Source organism: Neovison vison, chromosome 11, assembly GCF_020171115.1.
Source record: "Neovison vison isolate M4711 chromosome 11, ASM_NN_V1, whole genome shotgun sequence".
Taxonomy (NCBI): Eukaryota; Metazoa; Chordata; class Mammalia; order Carnivora; family Mustelidae; genus Neogale; species Neogale vison.
In genome coordinates this window covers 196,038,515-196,046,574 of record NC_058101.1, presented here as the reverse complement: position 1 = coordinate 196,046,574, position 8,060 = coordinate 196,038,515, and positions in this window count along the sequence as shown.

Genomic DNA, 8,060 nt, shown 5'->3' with positions numbered 1-8,060 from the left:
AGATTTTACCTAAAAATGACAACTTGTTTGATTGTAATGAGAAGTAAATGCTATCAATTTGTTATTGAGGAGGGGTAAATGCTATCAATTTGTTTTATTAACAAGTTTTATTGTTTTATTTAACTTGTTTTATTTAACAAGTTCTAATTATTCAAATGTCTACTTTGGGTTATTTGCAAAGGGAACTCAATAGTGAGTGATGGTGGTCATTGGAAAATGTAAAGAATGTTCCATAGGAAGAGCTTAAAAAATATTTCTTGCAATCTATAGAGGCAGAAAGCAGACTATTGGTTGTCTGGACCTAGGGATGGGAATAGGGAGTAAATACAGGTGGTACAAGAGATTTTGGGGGTGATGAAAATGTTCTAAAATTGGAATGTGGTAATGATTGTACAACCCTGTAAGTTTTTACTAAGAATTATTGAATCATATTCTCAAAACAGGTGAATTTTATGGCATATGAATTATATATTAATACAGCTATTATAAAAATAGTATTCATGGGGCAGCTACATGGGCTTGCCACATGCGAACCCGATAGGATATGAGCCAAGTTGTAGAAAGCGAGGCAAGAAGAGTTAGGGTAGGAAGGGACTATCAAAGACGGACCTGAACAAAAGGCTCCATGGAAGAGGATCAGACCCTTCAAAGTGGGTAGGATTTCGTTGAGTGAGGAGGCAGGTGGCAGAATGAACAGTGAGATGGAAGGGAGGGAGGCATAACCTTGGTGTTGGATGATCCCAGGGATGCCACAGAGGAGGCAACCATGTTGCAAAGAGCATGGCAAAGGAATTTAGATTTAAGGAGTCAGGTGTTTTGAAATTGTAACTTTATGGGTTTCAGTTGGCAAAACCAGAAATTATAATAATGTTCCTTCTTGTGACTATGACTTAGATTTATGCGACAACTAGTTGAATAGAGGATGTAACTTCTAACTGGACAGTCCAACCAGCCAGGCGTACTCCCACATCAACAAAAGAGACTTAAAGAACTTATTTTTTTCCTACAAATGTGGAGACCCATATTAAGGTAACCCCCCCCAAAAAAGGCCAAACAATGGGTCAGTAATTGCTAATTACGCTAGGTGATATATTAGCCATTTTTAGCTCTTGCAAGTCCTCAGCCTTGCTCCATCTGCCTGTGCAAGGGAGACACTGGTGTTGTCATGTGACTTCCCCCCACCTGCTCAACAAGCCATCTTGCGTACATTGGGCAGGAGTCATGGGACTTTTCAATGATGGAACTTTTCTAGGTCTGTGTGAAAATGGCTGGGTAGCCAGTTTTGAAATCTTAGCTCCCTTTTATCTTGAGTTGGTTCCCCAGGAAATAGACCCTGGGATGGGGAGGTACCTGCAGCAGGCTTGGGGGTATGCTCTGATTTATGAGGGAATGAAATCAACTGGATTGGGAAGAGGGAGAATGATGAACTGTGATGCAGGCATGGGTGGCAGCAGAGGTCCTAGCAGACCCCAGGGGGAATGGCCCTACAGGTTTCACGCCAGAAAGGGGGCTGACCCACTTTACCCTCATCTCAGCCAATCAATATTGGATGTAGGCAGTCCTAGGGAGGAAGCCTGCCCTTGAGCAAAAAGCTTTGCCCAAAGGCAATTCCAAAGGAGGAGCTCAGTTGGGAAACAGAGGGATACAGAGGGATGAACTCACCCGGCAGCTGGAGGAATAGGTCCCCGGGTCCCGAAGGTGAGATCTCAGCCGGTCACTACAGCATCCACAACACCTTCCAAGGTATTTAAAAATTAAAGTATCTGTAGCTCAACTGGTTCCTTTAAGTACGTCTTCAAGCTTCCAACCATTTTTTTTTTTTTAAGTAAAGTCTCTTCTAGACATTCTGGAAGACAAAAAGCTTCATAGGAAGCCAACATTAAAAACAAACACATACAAACACTCAAAGATCTTTAAGAGTGTCAGTGTCTCCCAGTCAAGAACAAGTTGGGTTTTATTACTCACCAAAATAAAGGAGGATACACAGCATGGAGATGGGGTGGGGTGGGAGGAATTTCAGTAAGAAGGTATGTGAAAGATTTGGGCTTTCCTTGGGTGATTTGGGGGAGGGCTTATGGAAGCAGAGTTTCCTTCTAGATTTCCTGCTGTTAGAGAGGGGGAAATTCTGTGAGGCTGATAGAGAGGGGGCACCTTTATCTCAATAAAGCTTATCTGTAGAGAGAAGAGACTAGAACCGGGATAAAGTTGTACTTGGTAAAGAAGTAGCAGCTGCTTAGCCAAGAAGTGTTTATGATATTTTGAAGGTGGCATGGTGACCTTATTTTTGTCTGTGCTTATGCAAAATTAGGAAGTGATCACACTTTGTCTCGTTTTCTGGTGTCGGCATCGCCTTGTCTGAGTTTGGTATTCTGCAGGGATGTTTCTGTCCTGTAAGAGGACAACATGGCCCAGCGGTGAGTGCTGGGCCGGCTTCTGGATCTCAGCCACTGCTCTTTGTTTTTCTCAGTAGCTTTTAATGCAGGTATCTCTGTGGTTCCTTGAAGAGATACCGTTTCATCTTAGCAAGCACATGGTTGCAAGGGCCAGAAACTCAGCATTGTTTAGGCAAAAAGGAAGAGAGTTTGTGGTCTACAACCAAACAAGAAAAGGGCAGAGATACAACCAGCTGTCAAGGAGAACCAACAGGGGCTCAAACACCACCACATCTCATCCTTACTCCTCTCTCTACATTAGTTAATGCCCTTGGTTTGTACTGCTAGAAGAGGGGGTGCCTGGGATGGCTTAGGCACCCAGTTCATGTCCACAATCCCAGTTTCTACACCCTCAGGAAAGCCCCCCATTTGGCCCAGTTTGGGGTGATATCCATGCTGTGGCCATGCAGCAAAACCAGGTAGAGAAAATGCTGTTTCCTGAAGAGCCGAGCTGGACAGGCCCCGTGGTTCATGTCCACCATCTGAGACCTGTAGAACTGGCCTAGTGAAAACACTGTGCTCAGTAAAGTACAAACAGGAAACTGGATTAGTCTTTCTTCCTCTCAAGCTCTTTTTAAGAAAATTCTACCATCTGGATGAAGCCTCAGGCTTGTCCTAGAGCTCTTCAGACATTCTGAGATCGTACAGAGGGTTGCCCAAGCTCATCATCACCAACCTCTGGTTCAGTAGTAAGAACAAACTCTTGACCTGTTAGGCTCCTCTACTTCTCCAGCTGGGGTCTGCTTCCTTCTGCTGGAAGACCCACTGAAGGGGTAGATGGTGTTGGTTTCTTGTCTCTCTCCTCACTCTACCTGCTTTCCCACTGGCTAGCTGAGCACCCCTAGAATCTTGGGAGTTCAGAACACAGAGGAATGAAGGGACATCAAGGAGAGATGGCTACCCTTGCCCAGTATGGATATAATCTGGCCTCTGGGCCTTGGCAACATCATGCTGGGTGGCTGGCTCTTTCTTTCATGGGATGCTCTTGGCCCTTCTTCACAGATGCAGGATCTTCCCTTGGAGCCCAACTCCCAGGCGAGGCACAGCTGTGCTCAGTCACTCCCAGCACTGAATCTTTGGATGATGGACCGGCATTTAATAAGATGAATTCAAAACTTTCCATCACCCTGTCTTCACCCAGTCTTTACGTGTCTCCTCTATTGCTCTGTATATCTAAGGTCCTGACTGGTGTTCCTCACTGGTCTTCCAAGATAACATCCCATAAAAGGCCCCTGCCAAGTAAGCGTGGGAAGCAGTATATGCCATGTCCTCCTCTCAGAAAGACACTGTGATCATCAGGGTATCACAAAGCTCTAAGATGTCCTGCTTTAAAGACAGGCATTTAACTTCTCATGATTAAGCCATTCCCTAAGACCAATTTCATCATAGAACCCTTCTTTTCATCTGACTTATTAACATCCTGCTGATGCATGATCAGCATCACACGCTTTTGCAAATCTAAAGATTTATTTATTTATTTATTTGACAGACAGAGATCACAAGTAGGCAGAGAGGCAGGCAGAGAGAGAGAGGAGGAAGCAGGCTCCCTGCTGAGCAGAGAGCCCAATGCGGGGCTCGATCCCAGGACTCTGGGATCATGACCTGAGCCGAAGAAAGAGGCTTTAACCCACTGAGCCACCCAGGTGCCCCATGCTTTTGCAAATCTAACCGTAAATGTTATGGGCCCAGCACGTTAGACTAAGGTTTGCAGCCGTGGACATAGAAAGGAAACAGACACATTCGATTTTGTGAAAACATATGTTTACCATCCAGAGATTTATTTTTAAGGTTTTTTAATTATTTATTTGACAGAGAGAGATAGAGAGAGAGATCACAAGTAGGTAGAGAGGCAGGCAGAGAGTGAGGGGAAGCAGGCTCCCCGCTGAGCAGAGAGCCCAACTCGGGGCTCGATCCCAGGACCCTGAGACCATGACCTGAGCCGAAGGCAGAGGCTTAACCCCCTGAGCCACCCAGGTGCCCCTACCATCCAGAGATTTTATTATGTTTCTGGGGGAGACCACAAACAATAGGGAATCAGGGAATTGGGATGCTCCAGAATTTCCTCTAACCTCCCCCAGCTGCGCAGTAACTATTCCAAGAATATGCTGGGATTCCATTAGCAATGGTCCAAGGAGTTCTAGTGCCCCCTGAAAACTTTAGTCCACATTTGAAGTTCTGTAGTGTGTGTGTGTGTGTGTGTGTCTGTGTGTCTGTGTGTCTGTGTGTCTGTGTCTGTGTGTGTGTGTGTGAGAGAGAGAGAGAGAGAGAGAGAGAGATCTAGCCTTTTTTTCTCTTGCTTCACTTCCAGTACAGTAAATAGTCACAAACTAGAACTCACACTACACGGAACTGCTTGGCGGTTTCCCCCGCCCGCCTGGCTTTTTCGCGTTTCCATCAGTATGTAAACGTGGTTCTGCTTTCACAGCTGTTCCTACATCCTTTTCTTGGCAAAAACATGCCATTTCAAGGGTTAGTTCAGGCAGCAGCTTCTCCAATCAGGAGACCTAACCCTTGACCTAACTTGACCTACCTTGAAACTCACAGCACACCTCCTCCTTGGGGTGAGCTAGTTGGCTTTTATCCTATGCCAGGCACTCTTGGATAGGAAGACCTCGATCTCTTAAACAGTGTGCGTGCCTGCAAAGGGTCTGCAGAGGATGTAACCTTAAGACCCACCATTGCCGGTGCAAGAATCTGTGCCAGTCCTGGCGAGAAGGGGCTTGGAGTCAGCCATGTGGCTCTGGAGGGGGCTCTTGGGTCAGAGCCTTTGCTCTGCTCTGCTTGTTTACTGAAAATAACCCCTCAGTGCAAGGGGATTTGGAAAGCTGTTCTTCTGCTCAGGTTGTTTTGGTGTAAAGCAATCCTGACTGGGATAAACACTGGGTCAAGTGAGATCGTCCTTCCTCAGAGAAACCCTGTTACCTAAGCAGTGGTAAGAAACAGAGGGTCCCTCTAGACTTCCCTGTTAACAGTTCCGACTTCCCAGCTCGGCCGCTTACCGATTCTGCAGCTTCTGATGTAACCTCTCTCTGGTGGCTCATCTGGCATTTTCTGCCCTTAAAGGGCGTGTGCTCCCAACAAGAAACCTGGCCCAGAGGAGAGGGGCACAGGCAGAACACGGCCAACCCAACACACACACACACTCGTTAGGAAACAGCTGGCAATTTCTGAACACAAGAGCAGAGTCTGTCAGGGGAAAGGAGGTACTTGGGAAGGGGATGGTCTAGCAGTTGGAAGCTGGAGTTTCTGTTACACCAGAATGCATTCTTCTGGGCAGAAAGGTAGCGGAAAGGGTCGCTGGGCCTTCGTGGGCCAAAGGCTGTTGTCCGAGCCCAGGTATCACTTCTCCACTTGGCTGCACTTGGAGAAAATTACACTTGTGGATGCTATCAAACAACACCAAAACACAAGGGAATCCCCAAGATGTGGCTGAGTGAAATATTTCACATATACTTTGCCGATTAATATATAATCGGCAATATATGTTAATATATATTTTTTCAAGTCCCTAGCCCCTTTTTTTTCCTTAGCCCATTCTTAAATCAAGTTATTTTGCATGTGTGCGTAGGGTATGGGGGTTTGTTGTTTGTTTTTTTGTTTTGTTGTTGATTTACAGGAGTTCCCCCGAAGTTTCTAGAACCAATATTGATGGGTGGTGGTGGTGGTAGTGTTTCTCCACTACCAGGCAATTCTCTAACACCAGCTGGTGTCCTACAATTTAACTCAGTTCCAGCACTGTCTACTGGAAGGCCAGATCCCATAGTTTAAGGGCTCAATCCTGCAAGACTGTTTTCCCTGCTCCTCTATGTTAGACACTAGTCACAAGTCCAGGGTGTCCCCAGCACTGCTTACAGGACAACCACAGATCAGAGGTTCAAATGACCCCTTCTGCGTTTGACCCCTTATTGAGTACTACAGGAAATGCTATGATTATAAGGCAGGATCACCCTTATTTCCCCTTTGCTGATGATTAGTTGAGGGATGGACCTTTAATCTAGTTCTAGGCAATGAGACTCAGTTGGTCAGCTTGAGAAGCTTCTGGAAGGTATTTTGTTCCTTAATGAGAGGGAGAACGAAAGAGTGGGCTGTACCTTCTTTTTGCTCTGAATGTAGTTATTTGAAGGAAAGATGGTTGGTGCTGAGGGTTCCATCTTGGGACCACCAGGAAACAAGCCATAACACTCTGACAATGTATGAACAAGAAAGAAAAAGAAAAAAAAATATTTGGTGTGTCCGAAGCTGTTGGCAGTTTAGGGCACCGTTCTCAAAACAAGTTTCTCAGAACAAGTTTATTGTGGGCTTCTTGCACTGTGAGTGCTTGAAAGCACTCATGAAAGCACCTTCACAGCCTCATGCATCCGTCTGCTCTCTGCTCTGTCTGTGCTGTGTCTGCTCCCGTGCCCCAGAGATGTGGTCATGCGCTTGTCATCATTTCTGTGATCCGAAGCTTCTACTGGATCGATTTAAAGTTGTTCTTTAGTATTTTTCCTTCAGTAGAATCCAAAACCCTCAATCAAATACAAAGCCAATTTTTCCTGAAGCGTTTGAGGTTTTGATCTCTTGCCTTCTCTTTTACTGCATTTGTCATTGAAAACAAGTAATAGGAAGGAACTTACAGAGGGGCGCCTGGGTGGCTCAGTGGGTTAAAGCCTCTGCCTTCGGCTCAGGTCATGATCTCAAGGTCCTGGGATCGAGCCCCGCATCGGGCTCTCTGCTTGGCAGGGAGCCTGCTTCCCCCTCTCTCTGTCTGCCTCTCTGCCTACTTGTGATCTCTGTCAAATAAATAAATAAAATCTTTAAAAAAACAGGAACTTACCGAAAATATTCAAATAGTACAAAAGTTTATAACCTTGGAAGTGAATGAAGCTACTACAATTTCCTTCCAGATCTTCCCTCAGGTTATTACTGTACCCTGAGAAATATGATTAAAAACTAATATCATATAATAAAATGGCATCTGAGAGCTTACCCTGTGTTAGGCTCTGTTTCAGTTGCTAAGCATGTCTTAATTAATATAACTCTCAGAAAGTACCATTGTTTCAGATAAGAACGATTTTCATCCCTGGATTATAGTTGAGGAAACTAAGGTACAGTAAGAGGCATGGGTGTTGACACATGGCAGAGATGATAAGAACCTAGGGAGGCTGGCTCCAGAGTCTAGCATATTCTATTGTGGTTGTTTGTATTTCTTGAATCCACGAATTCTTTTACTATTAAGAAGCTTTACATTTTTTTAAAGATTTTATTTATTTATTTGACAGAGATCACAAGTAGGCAGAGAGGCAGGCAGAGGGGGGGCAGGGGAAGCAGGCTCCCCGTGGAGCAGAGAGCCCCATGCCCAATGCGGGGCTGGATCCCAGGACCCTGGGATCATGACCTGAGCCGAAGGCAGAGGCTTAACCCACTGAGCCATCCAGGTGCCCCAAGATTTAAATTTTTTTAAAGACTTCTTTATTCATGTGAGAGGGGCCAAGGGGTAAAGGGAGCGAGGAGGGAGACCAGCACTCCCCACTGAGTGCTTGGAACCTGAGTTGGAAGAGGGGTTCAGCCTCACCACCTGAGCCAATACCAAAGCCCAAATCTCAACTGACTGACCCACCCAAGTGCCGCAAGAAGCTTTAAATTTTT